Source organism: Scyliorhinus torazame, chromosome 21, assembly GCF_047496885.1.
Source record: "Scyliorhinus torazame isolate Kashiwa2021f chromosome 21, sScyTor2.1, whole genome shotgun sequence".
Classification (NCBI taxonomy): domain Eukaryota; kingdom Metazoa; phylum Chordata; class Chondrichthyes; order Carcharhiniformes; family Scyliorhinidae; genus Scyliorhinus; species Scyliorhinus torazame.
The window spans coordinates 88,886,706-88,901,189 of NC_092727.1; the positions used below are offsets into that span (position 1 = coordinate 88,886,706).

General features: G+C 48.2%; 1 protein-coding gene across 1 annotated transcript in view; it reads right to left on the reverse strand.

Moving 5' to 3' along the window:
- The window catches only part of fam171a2a (family with sequence similarity 171 member A2a), a 427,659-nt gene that overhangs the window by 7,406 nt on the left and 405,769 nt on the right, over positions 1–14,484 (reverse strand). The gene's annotated exons all lie outside the window — the stretch shown is intronic.

The following is a 14,484-nucleotide window of genomic DNA, read 5'->3' on the forward strand; positions in this document are numbered from 1 at the left end:
AGCCCCCCCCCCCCCCCCCCCCCCCCCCCCACCACACACACACACACAATTCTCACACACATCCTCTACTCCGTCAAAAAATCAGCTCATCCTCATCCTCGTGAGGTGCGCTCTGTATACCACCTTCAGCTGTATCAGCCCCAACCTCTCACACGAGGTGGAGGCATTCACTCTCCGGAGCACTTCACACCAGACCCCCTCCTCTATAACCTCTCCCAGCTCTTCCTCCCACTTTGCTTTGATCCCTTCCAGTGGTGCCTTATCCTCTTCCAGAATAGCTCCGTAAACCGCTGACACGGCCCCCTTCTCCAGTCCCCTTGTTGTCAACACCTCCTCCAGCAATGTGGAGGCCGGTTCCTCTGGGAAGCTCTGTATCTCCTTCCTGGCAAAATCCCAAACCTGCATGTACCTAAACCCTTCTCCCTGCTCTAGCCCATACTTCGCTTCCAGCTCCCTCAATCCTGCAAACCGACCCCGAAGAAACAAATCTTTTAACGTCTTAATCCCCTTCTCTTCCCATTTCCGAAAACTTCCATCCCACCTCCCTGGCTCAAATCTGTGGTTCCCCCGAATCGGCATTTCCCTTGACCCTAAACCCAACCCGAAGTGTTGCCGAAACTGCCTCCAGATTTGCAATGAAGCTATTATTACCAGACTCACTGAATATTTCCCCGGAGCTATCGGGAGCGGCGCTGTTGCAAGTGCCTTCAGCCCTGACCCCCTGCACAAACTCTCCTCCATTCTGACCCACTGAAAATCAATCCCTCTGACCCAGCTCCGCACTTTCTCCACATTCACCGCCCAGTAGTAGTACAACAAGTTCGGGAGACCCAAACCCCCTGCCTGCCTTCCCCTCTGTAGCAGCACCTTTCTCACTCTGGCCACCTTCCCTCCCCATATGAATGAGGTAATTCTTCCCTCAATCTCCCTGAAAAAAGTCTTTGGCAGGAAAATCGGTAGGCATTGAAAAATAAACAGGAATCGCGGCAACACATTCATTTTAACCGCCTGTACCCGACCTGCCAGTGACAGAGGAAGGCCGTCCCACCTTGCCAGATCGGCTTTCACTCTCCCCACCAAACTAGTGATGTTGTACCTACGAAGCCTCCCCCACTTTCACCCCATATAGTTGTGGTGCATCAGAACAAAGACATTCGGCACCCACTCTGTTGTCGCCAGAGAGATGGAGAACACGTCATCAGTAATAACTTTTGTGTCAAACACTTTGAGGACTGCCGACACAAAAGTGATACAGGGAACAAACAGTACCTGTTCATTATACCCTGAGATGCATTGTTGCAGAGACTGACAGAGATCTTCAGGTTTGTAGCCCTTGATTTGCACTAATAATGCAAATCTTTAAGACCCATTGAAATCAAAATATCCAGAAGAACATAAAATGACAATGAAATCATAAAATACTGACACAATTGGACCTTGGTGTCATCAATCTAAATCAACCTTTATCTACTACTGACCCACTGCGCAGCCTTATTCATAAAACAAACGATTTATCACTCTGTTATCAGCTAATCGCCATTCTTAAAATGAAAAGAGTTTTATTTCCTTTACTATGTTGCCCTGTTCCAGGTTTGATGCTGTACAGTCTCGCCAGTCATTGTCACCATTCAAAAGCGGTCCAGGGTAGACATAGACATAGAATTTACAGTGCAGAAGGAGGCCATTTGGCTCATTGAGCCCACACTGGAAAGACCAACCCACCTAAGCCCACACCTCCACCATATCCCCACAACCCGGTAACCCCACCTAACCTTTTGTTTGAACACTATGGGCAATTTAGAATGGCCAATCCACCTAACCTGCACATCTTTGAACTGTGGGAGGAAACCCACACATACACAGGGAGAACGTGCAGACTCCGCACAGACAGCGACCCAAGCCGGGAATCGAACCTTGGACCCTGGAGCTGTGAAGCAACTGTGCTACCCACTGTGCTACCCTGTCACTCTCTTTACCGCCCTCCCAGAAGGAAAAGGACTTCAATTTGTCACTTGCATGTAACAGCGCGGCTGAAATGGCCAATTCAGTATGCTGAAGATCAAACGCGAATCCATGGTACACTTTAAGCTCTACGTTGCAAAAGGCAACATTGCCAATGGCAATAAATTGGGGCTGATTTTACAGATTCTTGCCATCGTACTGGGAAATAGAGGGACCAGAATTCTTCCTGAACAGAAAAAAAAGTATTGCAACACATCCACACTTTTCTAACACTCAAGACTGGCAGACACGCCAGCCAGTAGGAAAATAATTCTTATGTTTGACAGTAAATTCTATTGTTTAGTTCTCCATGTTGTAGTGAACACTAGCTCCCAGCAGGTGGAGCCTGAGCTACCAGCACAGAGATCCAACAGGTTTTGAACCCCATCTCCCGGTGTCCAATGTCTGAAACCCTCAGGAGTATTTCGCTCTGTTCTTAATGTGCTGATAGTGAACTCAAATAAATGCCACCATTTTGAATGATTTTCTCAAGGAGCGGGACGCCCAATCTAATTTAAAACACCTCAGTTATTTCTAGCTTAAACTATGCTGCACAATCTTATTTCCATAAATACAGGTCAGAGATTAGAGATTTTGTAGATGCCCAATGGGAAAATGTTTTTTTTACACAGGGCTCTAAATCAAACAACATGAAATGTTGTACTTTAAACCCTCCAGCATTGAAGAAGCGTCAGACTGCCTTTTCAAACAAGTGGGAGGGAGGGCACGCCAACACTGGAGAAAAGAAGGCCTCTAGGCCTGCCGGCAGCGCTGATTCCTGATCTGCTGCCAGCACGCTGCCTCCAATCGGCTGAAATTTTCCCCATTGCCTCCAAAGACTGAAGGCTGACTGGCAAGTTCTATTTGGCCTCTGAGATTGGTCCTGGAATGGCCTTTAACAAGGTCAATTAGCTACCCGCTGCAAACGAGTAGTCCTACTGCACCAACACCCTGCATCCTGCCTCTCGGAGAATGGCACGGGAGCAGATTGGAGCCAGGGAACCGTCATGCTAGCTGGTGACGTGAGTTTATGTGCCACCCTGTCTCTGTGCTCACTCTCATTGGGGCCCAAAGTCTTTGAAAGGAGGCTGTTGCAGGAAGACAGGTCAAGTGAGATTAATTATTTTTAGGAATACGCATATAACGGATTCATATTTTTAATGATAATTGCAAAATTTTACAACTCTGAAATCTAACACGAAGACAGTGGCAAATGGAATTCTATTCTGGTAAGTGTGAGGGGATGCATTTTGGGAGGACTAGAGGGACTTTGGGATGTATGTCCAAAGATCCCTAAAGGCAGCAAGACAGGTAGATGAGGTGGTTAAGAAGGCACATGGGCTACCTGCGTTTATTAGCCCAGGTATAGAATATAAGAGCAGGGAGGTTATGATGGAGCTGTATAAAATGTCCATTAGGCCACAGCTAGAGTACTGTGTGCAGTTCTAGTTGCCACACTATAGGAAAGATATGGGGTGGGATTCTCCATCCCACCAACCCCCATTTCCAGCGGGGCGTGCACCTGCCAGCAGCGGGATCCTCCGTTCGGCAGCTGGCCATTGGAGTTTCCCATTGGGGCCAACCCATGCCGTCGGGAAACCCGCGGACACAGGTGCGCTGCCGGTGAAGTGGAGGATCCCGCTGAGTAGAATCCCGCAGGTGATTTTCCGAGAAAGGATGCAGAGGAGATTCACCCGGATGTTGCCTGGGCTGGAGCGTTTCAGCTGTGAAGAGAGGCTGGGATTATTTTCCTTAGAGCGGAGAGGCTGTAGGGAATCTGATTGTGGTGTATAAAATTATGAAGGCCAGATATGGTGGATAGGAAGAAACCTATCCCCTAAGTAGAGGAGTCAATAACCAGGGGACATAGGTTTAAGATAAGGGACAGGAGATTTAGAGGGGATTTGAGGAAAAACATCGTTACCCAGAGGGTGGTGGTAATCTGGAACTCACTGCCTGAAGGGGGATAAAGGCAGGAACCATCACAACGTTTGAGAAATATTTAGGTGAGCACTTGAAACACCATAGCATAAAAGGCTACGGACCAAATGCTGAAAATGGGATTAGAATAAATAGATGCTTGATGGCCAGTGCCAACACGATGGGCCATGTGGTGGTTTGAGACATACTCTGGAGGCTTCCAGTAATAAACAAAGGGATTTAATGATGAAAGGCAAAGGCAGTTAGATAACAGGCACAGAACACTATACAACACCAGCTGAGACTCCGGGGTAGGATTTGTGGACTTCCACGACAGCAAATCTGGCAACGCAACTGGATCGATTCAGCGACTGTTAATAGGCTAGCATCAGCACCATGCGGAATCGATTCCAATGAGAAACGGTACCGGATTTGCGGTTGACACTCAGGGGGCCAACAAGCTGCAGCCACCTATACGCACTTCACTCCCCAGACACACTCATCCCTGCCATCAAGATGACACGGGTTGTGCTGGTACGCGTCCATACGGCTGATGGGTCAGCTGAGGCCAGAGGACACCTAGGGGAGTGGCCTGGGGGGACACCCATATGACCTGTGACACTAAATTCACAGTGTGCAGTTGCATGGCTGCCTTGCAGGTTGCGGCAATGGTGTTCCGTGCCTGTCCACCCCGACCCCACAGCCCACCTCCTGGCCACCCCCCGCGACTCCCACAAGCCCTGGTAGAAGCCCCTGGCCAGCAGCACAGCTGTCAGCACACTATGACGATGTTGGACACTTTTTGCACCCTCTCTTTCCCTCAGCAGCCACTGCGCCTGTTTCACAATTTGTAAAAGCACAAGTGAACCGCACCATCAGGAATTCGTCCCACTGGAGGCGGAGAACCAAGGAGACCCTGGAGAATGATATGCCAACAGCGTTTACTGTACCTGCGTTCTGGAACGCATTAACGCCACTGTTGAGCCAATGGAGAATTGCGATTTGGCGTGAAATCGGAGACTGTTGCAATTTTGGCATTGGAACCAATTCTCCGCCTAATCGCGTTTCCCAATTCCGGCTTCGGCTGACAGAGAATCCCGCCACAGGTCCTTACTATTCAGCTCACTAGTCTACACTGCCAGGGATCTTGCTACCAGAGCCCCACACAAACTCCCCATTGGCTGGTGTTATAACTCTCCCGCGCAATTGGCCCCAAGCCTTGTGGTCAGTGGAGCTCTCCCCTTAAAGGGACCACGCTACCACATCCCTCCCACCTTAAGATCCCTAATGCATGACCTAAAGCTATGTACAAAAGTCACAATTGTTAACTGGGACCACCAAGGAAAGCGTCCCATCAGGTGAACGATGTGTTCCTTAACGGTCTTCCCGTTAACATCGATGACATCCTTCTGCACTGTACATTCTATGATGATAAGACACCGGCCCCGACTGGGCCACAACCTGTCCTTCTAAACAAGGTGGACCTGCTGCAAAATTGCAGACCAAAACCGAGTCTCTCACCCGGAATGACCTGTCCTCTCTCTGCTCTGACTACCGAGTCTTTTCAGAGGCCTGCCGTGCCTCCACCTTCCCACAAAAGTTGTAAATACAAGATCCAATCGGGTTCTCGACCGGCGGCCCATGGGCAGTTCAGCTGATGTGACCCCTGTGGTTTAATGAGGGGTTGAGTTGTACAGCAACAATAAATTAACCAACCTCTGGCTACGTTGCTTATCTGACTGCTTTTTCATTGAGTTCTTGAAAGTTTGAATGGCCTGTTCAGCCAGACCGTTCGACGCTGGGTGACAGGGGCTATTCCCGTGTGTCGTATGCCATTCGCTCTCAAAAACTGCTGGGAATCATCGCCGGTGAAGGGGATGCCATTGTCTGAATCAATTACCTTGGGAAGCCCATGAATGGCAAACACACAGCGCAAAGCCTCTACCATAGCCGCCGAGATAGTGATCCCCATCTCCTGGACTGATAATCACTTCGAGTGGGCATCTACGAGGAACAAATATATCTTGCCCAAAATGTGGCTCACATAATCCACGTGGATTCTGGTCCTCGGGCGACCTGACCATTCCCAATGGTGAAGTGAGGCTGAAGGTAGCAACGATTGATGTATTTGGCAAGGGTGGCACTGTTGTACGATCTCTACAATAACTTTGTCTATTCCTGGCCACCAGAGATAACTGCGCACAACACCTTAATCTTTGCCTGCCCTGGGTGTGCGCGGTGTAACTCTTAAAGGAGAGGCCTCCTAGCCTGAGGCAGGACGGTCACCCATGATCCACAGAGAACCACCCCGTATTCACATGTCAACTCGTCTTGATGAGTGAAGTGGGGCCTCAGCTATTCAGACTTCATTTGGCCTTTGGAAGAGGGTCTCTTTGAGTCCAGCTTCGATGCGCACCCCCTCCCCCCCCACCCCCCGGACACTGGCAGGGTAACTATAAAGTTTAGGCTTAGAATGATCCCCTGGGGTAACGGTGGGGATGAATGCTGTTAGGTAGGGGCAGGCAGGCGACTTAACATATCCGCATTAGCAATTTGTGTCCCAGGTTGATGCTGAAAAGCAGTTGTAAGCTGCCAACAGCAGGGTCAACACTGCACCCTCACCGAGGCCCTGGGGGGTGGGAGGGTATGGGCTTATCTTCTCTTAGCAGGTCCAGCAATGACTTGTGGGTAGTCACTATGTCGAACCTTCGACTGTACAAATACTGATGGAATTTCTTCCAGCCGAATATAGCGGCTAAGCCCTCCTTCTCAATCTGGGCATAGTTTCATTCTGCTTCAGAAAGGGTCCTTGAGGCAAAGACGACAGGGCGTTCTGTACCATCTCCCATTTTGTGGGATAAAACAGCCCCTATACCATAAGGGGACGCGTCACGTGTGAGCACAATTGATTTTCCCAGATAAAAATGAACCAAGAAGTTTGAAGACTGTAATGTTTGTTTCACGACTCGGAAGGCTTCCTCTCAAGGCTCCCTGCATTGCCACCGCTGATTCTTCTTTAATAACTGGTGTAATGGTGGCAATGTTGTGGATAGATTCAAAATAAGCCTTCCACAGTAATTGACCATACCAAGAAAGGACGTCAGCTCACTGACATTTTTGGGTGTAAGGACATCATGTATGGCCTTGACCTTTTCTTCCAAAAGGCGCAAGCAACCTTGTTGCATCACTCAAAATCCTAGGTATGTCACTTCAGAGGCCTGAAAGAAACATTTTTCACATTTCGCCGCACTCTGTCACCTGAGCTCTCTTGATCACTTCTTTCAATGTAATAGTGGTCTCTCCGCCGGAAGCTCCTTCTTGATACTGAGGTGATGATTCCACAAACCAGCCCGTTGTGCAACATATCGCTGAGAGCAGTCCCAAACTCACAGTGCTCAGCTAGCTGGCAAAGCCTGGTTATTACGGCTGAGGTGGACTCTTCATGGTCCCTCACCACAGAGTTAAGCTTGTAACATTTGGAGGATAATGGAGGGCCTTGGGTTGTAATGTTCTTGAATCAGTTTAACTATTCAGTCAAAAGTCTTCGAGTCAGGTGCCTCCAGGGACACGAGGTTCCTAATCAAGTTATAGGCCTGGGGCCTGCAAACTGTCAGAAGTATCACCTTCTGCTTGTCCTCGCCTGTGATCTCATTCGCGCTAATGAAGAAATGGAATCGTTCAATGTACATGACTCAACACCTTGGTCAATGCGTCTAGCTTTCCTATGATGAGCATTTCACTTACGGTTTAAATGATTCTGACTCTTACTGGAGCTTCTCTGTTTTCCCAGTTACTCCTGCATTTCCCCCCCACTCGTTTCACGATCACTGTTGGCTGCGATCGAAAATTGTTACCTCGTCACCAATGTGGTGGCTCGAGACAGACACTGGCGGCTTCCAGAACTGAACAAAGGGGTTTATTGATGAAAGGCAGATAGATAATATGCACAGACACTATACAAAGGTCTTTACTCTTCAGCTGCCTGATCCGCACTGCCTGATATCCTGCTCCCAGAGCCCCTTGCAGACTCCCAATTGGCCAGGATTGGTCCTAAATCAGTCACATGGTCATCAGAGCTCTCCCCTTTAAAGGGGCCACGCTATCACAGGCCAAAGGGCCTCTTTCTGTGCTGTGAAGCTCTGTGACTCCATGAATCCATGGTGCTCACGTGTTTAATGAGTTTAATAAAACATTTGTGTTTAAGCTGCCATTTTGTTAGCCATTTGATTTCTTTAATCCCACTATTTCTCCATATTCCTTAATTAATTTACTCAAGTAACTAATTTTGCACCTATGGCCTTCTTGGGCAGTACTTTGCACATTCTCTTGTGTGAAGAAAAACATTTTGTGTTTGCTTAAATCCTCTTCATTCTTTCAACCCATCAAGCACATTATCCTGCAGCCTCCTTGCCTCCAGGGAGCTAAAACTCAAGATTATCTAGTCTTCAACCATACCCATGACCTATCGGTGATGTGAAGAAGCTGCACCACCGCCGCCCCGGGGGCGTTGAGTCACCTGGGACCTCTGGACCGACCTGCACTTGAAGAGCTTGGCCATCACGGCCCCACAAGAGGCCAGTAAGGCTGACCTGGCTGGGCTCTTCGAGGGCATCCAGCTTGTGCGTTTGCATGGAAAAGGAACAGAGCCACGGAAATGGGGTTGCAGCACACAAATTGGCCCATATTGACAAGGTTCAAGAGATGAAGAGGTTGTAGCGCAGTTTGAAAAGAATGCTGACTGATAAAGAAAAGGATGATTGCTGCTGCTCTTTCAGTTACTTTTAAGGGACTGACTGACCAGACCCAACCATACAGCACACAGGGCTGTCACGGATAGTTTGGGTACAGGTAATACTGGTGGATACCCGCTATCAATTGTCATAAGAAGAGCTGAGGAGGTTCCAGAAAGCATCACAATTTTGTTGAAGACTGTGCCACTGGCCCTTGGGTTGAGCAGAAACTGCTTCAGTCACTTTTCCCAGAATGTCCGTAACCGCCGGCTTGTTGTCAGGAACTCCGTCAACTTCTCAGTCGTCCACTGGGCAGGCAACGACGCCACAGGTCGCTCCGTCATGTTTTCCCCTCCTGCGCCACATGGGTCCTCTGAATCCGAAGAGAGCCCTTCACTCGACACACTCCTCGTTTGATAACTTTTAGACATCCCACACCAGAGGAGGAATCCTAATCCTTCACTATATCACTTTTTCACCTGCACAGCACCCGCTAAACGGGCAAAAAGTGACAAAAATCAAGTCCTCAGGCAGGAGCCACCTTATGAGCGACCTCTTACTTCATGGCCACCACCAGAGGTTGAGTGGAAACTGCTGTTGACTGAGAATTGGTGACTGTATCTCTGAAGAAAAGGAGCTGTAATTCTACCTGAGGAAATTCAGTCTTGAAGGAAATTGGTGTCCGAAATGCTGAGTGGGACGGCATGGTGGAGGGGGGGGGGGGGGGGGGGGGGGGGGAGTGGAAATGGGGATTTGGGTGGAGTTCCCCGAAAGTGCGGCCTTTGTCCGCAACCACACCTGAGCTCTCAAGACTGCCTGGTAAATCTGTGATAGCCATCTTTACAGTATTTGCTAGTTAATGTGCAGCTTAATAATACATATTAACAATTAGTTGTCCGCTAAATCTAGGTTAATTTATGTTGCTTTTGGTTGGATTGTTAAAGTAAACGTTGGAAACAGTAAAATCTTATCCAATGGTTTGTTTGTTCGAGGGCCATTTGTAAAATTTGTTTTTTGGGGTTTGTTGATCTCCATGCCGATGCCCCCAGAATTGGCTTAGAGATGTGTTCCCTGTCCTTTTCGGCAGGAATTCAGCTGTTGGAGTGGGCGGAGCTACAGTCGACCGGTGAGCATTTAAACTAGCTGCTTCGCGGACTCGAATCTTTTTGGCGGGAATTCAGCTGTTGGAGTGGGCGGAGCTACAGAGTCGAGCGGTGAGTATTTAAACTAGCTGCTTCGCGGACTCGAATCATTTCGGCGGGAATTCAGCTGCTGGAGTGGGCGGAGCTACAGAATCGAGCGGTGAGTATTTAAACTAGCTGCTTAAACAGTGGCCACAGGGTCTTTGGGGATAAATTTGAAGAGTGACATCACAGCAAAGCAGTGACCTGATTGGCTGGTAAGGAAAGTGCTCCAATTAGCAGTAGCTGGGAGAAATTCATGTGCGGGTAGTGTGTTCAGCTGCAGCTCCTGTTAGACTGCATGACGGCTCTCGAGCTGCGGATGGACTCACTTTGGAGCATCCGCGGTGCTGAGGAGGTCGTGGATAGCACGGTCAGTGAGTTGGTCACTCCGCAGATTAAGATTGGTGAGGGAGACGGAATGGGTGACCAAAAGGCAGAGAAAGAGCAGGAAGGCAGTGCAGGTGTCCCCTGCGGTTATCTCCCTCCAAAACAGGTATACCGTTTTGGATGCTGTTGGGGGAGATGACTCACCAGAGGAAGGCAGTAGTAGCCAGGCTTCAATCGTAAGGGGAGTAGACAGGCGTTTCTGTGGTCGAAAACGAGACTCCCGATTGGTATGTTGCCTCAAGGGTGCACGGGTCAGGGATGTCTCAGATTGGCTGCAGGACATACTGAAGGGGGAGGGTGAACAGCCAGTTGTCGTGGTGCATATAGGCACCAACGATATAGGTACAAAACGGGATGAGGTCCTACAATCGGAATTTAGGGAGTTAGGAGATAAGTTAAAAAGTAGGACCTCAAAGGTAGTAATCTCAGATTGCAACCAGTGACACGAGACAGTCAGAGTAGAAATTCAAGAATAGTCAGAATGAATACGTGGCTTGAGAGATGGTGCAGGAGGGAGGGGTTCAGATTTTTTGGGAGATTGGAACCGGTTCTGGGGGCGGTGGGACCATTACAAATCAGATGGTCTACGCCGGGGCAGGTCTGGAACCAATGTCCTAGGGGGTGCTTTTGCTAACACTGTTGGGGAGGTTTTAAACTAATGTGGCAGGGGAATGGGAACCAGATTAGGAGGTTAGAGGTCAGTAAAGAGAAAACAACGAAACCCAGTAATGTGCTAGATAATAAACTCATTGTGACCAAGGGGAAGAGTATGATGAACGCAAAGGGACAGGTGGTCTGAGGTGCATTTGTTTTAATGTGAGAAGTGTAGCAGGTAAGGCAGATGAATTTAGGGCTTGAATTAGTACCTGGTAATATGATGTTATTGGTATTACTGAGGCTTGGTTGAGGGAAGGGCAAAATTGGCAACTAAATATCCCAGGGTATAGATGCTTCAGGAGGGATAGAGAGGGAGGTAAAAGGGGTGGAGGAGTTGCATTACTAGTCAGAGATGATATCACAGCTGTAATTAAGGAGGGCACTATGGAGGATTCGAGCGCTGAGGTAATCTGGGTAGAGCTAAGAAATAGGAAGGGTGCAGAAACATTGTTGGGACTTTACTACAGGCCTCCCAAAATTGAGCGTGAAATATGTAGACAGATTATAGAAAAATGTAGGAGCAATAGGGTGGTTGTGATGGGAGATTTTAACTTCCCCAACATTGAATGGGACTCATGTAGTGTTGGAGGCGTAGATGGAGCAGAATTTGTAAGAAGCATCCAGGAGAGTTTTTTAGAGCAGTATGTAAATAGTCCAACTCGGGAAGGGGCCATACTGGACCTGGTATTGGGGAATGATCCCGGCCAGGTGGTTGAAGTTTCAGTCGGTGATTATTTGGGGAATAGCGATCACAATTCCGTAAGTTTTAGAGTACTCCTGGACAAAGATGAGAGTGGTCCTAAAGGAAGAGTGCTAAATTGGGGAAAGGCCAAGTATAACAAAGTTTGGCAGGAGCTAGGGAATGTGGATTGGGAGCAGCTGTTTAAGGGTAAATCCACATTTGAAATGTGGGAGTCTTTGAAGGAAAGGTTGATGAGAGTGCAGGACAGACATGTCCCTGTGAAAATGAGGGATAGAAATGGCAAGATTAGGGAACCATGGATGACGGGTGGAATTGTGAGACTAGCTAAGATGAAAAAGGAAGCATACATAAGATCTCGGCGACTTAAAACTGATGAAGCTTTGGAGGAATATCGGGAAAGTAGGACAAAACTCAAACGTGCAATAAAGAGGGCTAAAAGGGGTCATGAAATATCTTTGGCTAACAGGGTTAAGGAAAATCCCAAAGCCTTTTATTCGTATACAAGGAGCAAGAGGGTAACGAGAGAAAGGTTTGGCCCACTCAAAGCCAAAAGAGGGAATTTATGCGTGGAGTCAGAGGAAATGGGTGAGATTCTTAATGAGTACTTTGCATCGGTATTCACCAAGGAGACGGACATGACGGATTTTGAGGTTAGGGATGGATGTTTAAATACTCTAGGTCAAGTCGGCAAAAGGAAGGGGGAAGTTTTGGGTATTCTAAAAGGCATTAAGGTGGACAAGTCCCCAGGTCCGGATGGGATCTATCCCAGGTTACTGAGGGAAGCGAGGGACGAAATAGCTGGGGCCTTAACAGATATCTTTACAGCATCCTTGAGCACGGGTGAGGACTCGGAGGACTGGAGAATTGCTCATGTTGTCCCTTTGTTTAAGAAGGGTAGCAGGGATAATCCAGGAAATTATAGACCTGTGAGCTTGACGTCAGTGGTAAGCAAACTGTTGGAGAAGATACTGAGGGATAGGATCTCTTCACATTTGGAAGAAAATAGACTTATCAGTGATAGGCAGCATGGTTTTGTGCAGGGAAGTCATGTCTTACAAACCTAATAGAATTCTTTGAGGAAGTGACAAAGTTAATTGATGAGGGAAGGGCTGTAGATGTCATATACATGGACTTCAGTAAGGCGTTTGATAAAGTTTCCCATGGTAGGTTGATGGAAAAAGTGAAGTCGCATGGGGTTCAGGGTGTACTAGCTAGATGGATAAAGAACTGGCTGGGCAACAGGAGACAGAGAGTAGTGGCGGAAGGGAGGGTCTCAAAATAGAGAAGGGTGACTAGTGGTGTTCCACAGGGATCTGTGCTCGGACCACTGTTGTTTGTGATATACATAAATGATCTGGACGAAGGTATAGGTGGTCTGATTAGCAAGTTTGCAGATGATACTAAGATTGGTGGAGTTGCAGATAGCGAGGGGGACTGTCAGAGAATACAGCAAAATATAGATAGATTGGAGAGTTGGGCAGAGAAATGGCAGATGGAGTTCAATCCAGGCAAATGCGAGGTGATGCATTTTGGAAGATCCAATTCAAGAGCGGACTATACGGTCAATGGAAGAGTCCTGGGGAAGATTAATGTACAGAGAGATCTGGGAGTTCAGGTCCACTGTACTTTAAAGTGGCAACGCAGGTCGATAGAGTGGTCAAGAAGGCATACAGCATGCTTGCCTTCATCGGACGGGGTATTGAGTACAAGAGTCGGCAGGTCATGTTACAGTTGTATAGGACTTTGGTTAGGCCACATTTGGAATACTGCGTGCAGTTCTGGTCGCCACATTACCAGAAGGATGTGGATGCTTTAGAGAGGGTGCAGAGGAGGTTCACCAGGATGTTGCCAGGTATGGAGGGTGCTAGCTATGAAGAAAGGTTGAGTAGATTAGGATTGTTTTTATTGGAAAGAAGGAGGTTGAGGGGGGACCTGATTGAGGTCTACAAAACTATGAGAGGTATGGACAGGGTGGATAGCAACAAGCTTTTTCCAAGAGTGGGGGTGTCAATTACAGGGGTCACAATTTCAAGGTGAGAGGGGAAAGTTTAAGGGAGATGTGCGTGGAAAGTTTTTTTACACAGAGGGTCGTGGGTGCCTGGAACGCTTTGCCAGCGGAGGTGGTAGAGGCGGGCATGATAGCATCATTTACGATGCATCTAGACAGATATATGAACGGGTGGGGAACAGAGGGAAGTAGATCCTTGGAAAATAGGCGACAGGTTGAGATAAAGGATCTGGATCGGCGCAGGCTGGGAGGGCCGAAGGGCCTGTTCCTGTGCTGTAATTTTCTTTGTTCTAATTAAGGCGATGAGTGGACTCTCAAAGCTGGAGGGCCAATTAGAGGTTCTCTTGCTTGAGAGAAGCTGTGGCCTGTGATGGATGGAAAATAACTGAGAGGGCCCTTTAACATGGAAGCAACCTCTCACCGACCTTTTCAAAAGCTTAAGTGAAACAAAACAGAAGAAACGGTCAGGCCACCACTGTGGGAGGTGGCAGCTGGGTGGCAGGATGCCAGGGTGAGGGACTGGATGCCAGTAGGAAAATCCCAGTTGTTGTCCTTTCAGACTGCTCCTGAGGGTTTCTAATGAGCCTACTTGGCTGCCCACCTTATGGGCGCGGGTAGCTCTGCTGACCACAATCTCACCCTTGTCGAAATGGCCAGCGTCAGGAACTGTCGGGAAATCAGCAGGCCAGCTTATGTCTCTATTTTCCAGTCCCGTCTGTAGTTTTTCCCTATATGGGCGGGGCCATAAAATTCAGCCCGTAGTAATTATACTTCCAACAAGAACTGTTAAGTGGAAGATGTTGGAGCACGCTTTTGTCACTTAGTTATCAGAGCGAACATTGGCTGCAAAACAAAACCCAATAAACTTCACGGGGTTACCAATAGTCTCTTGAG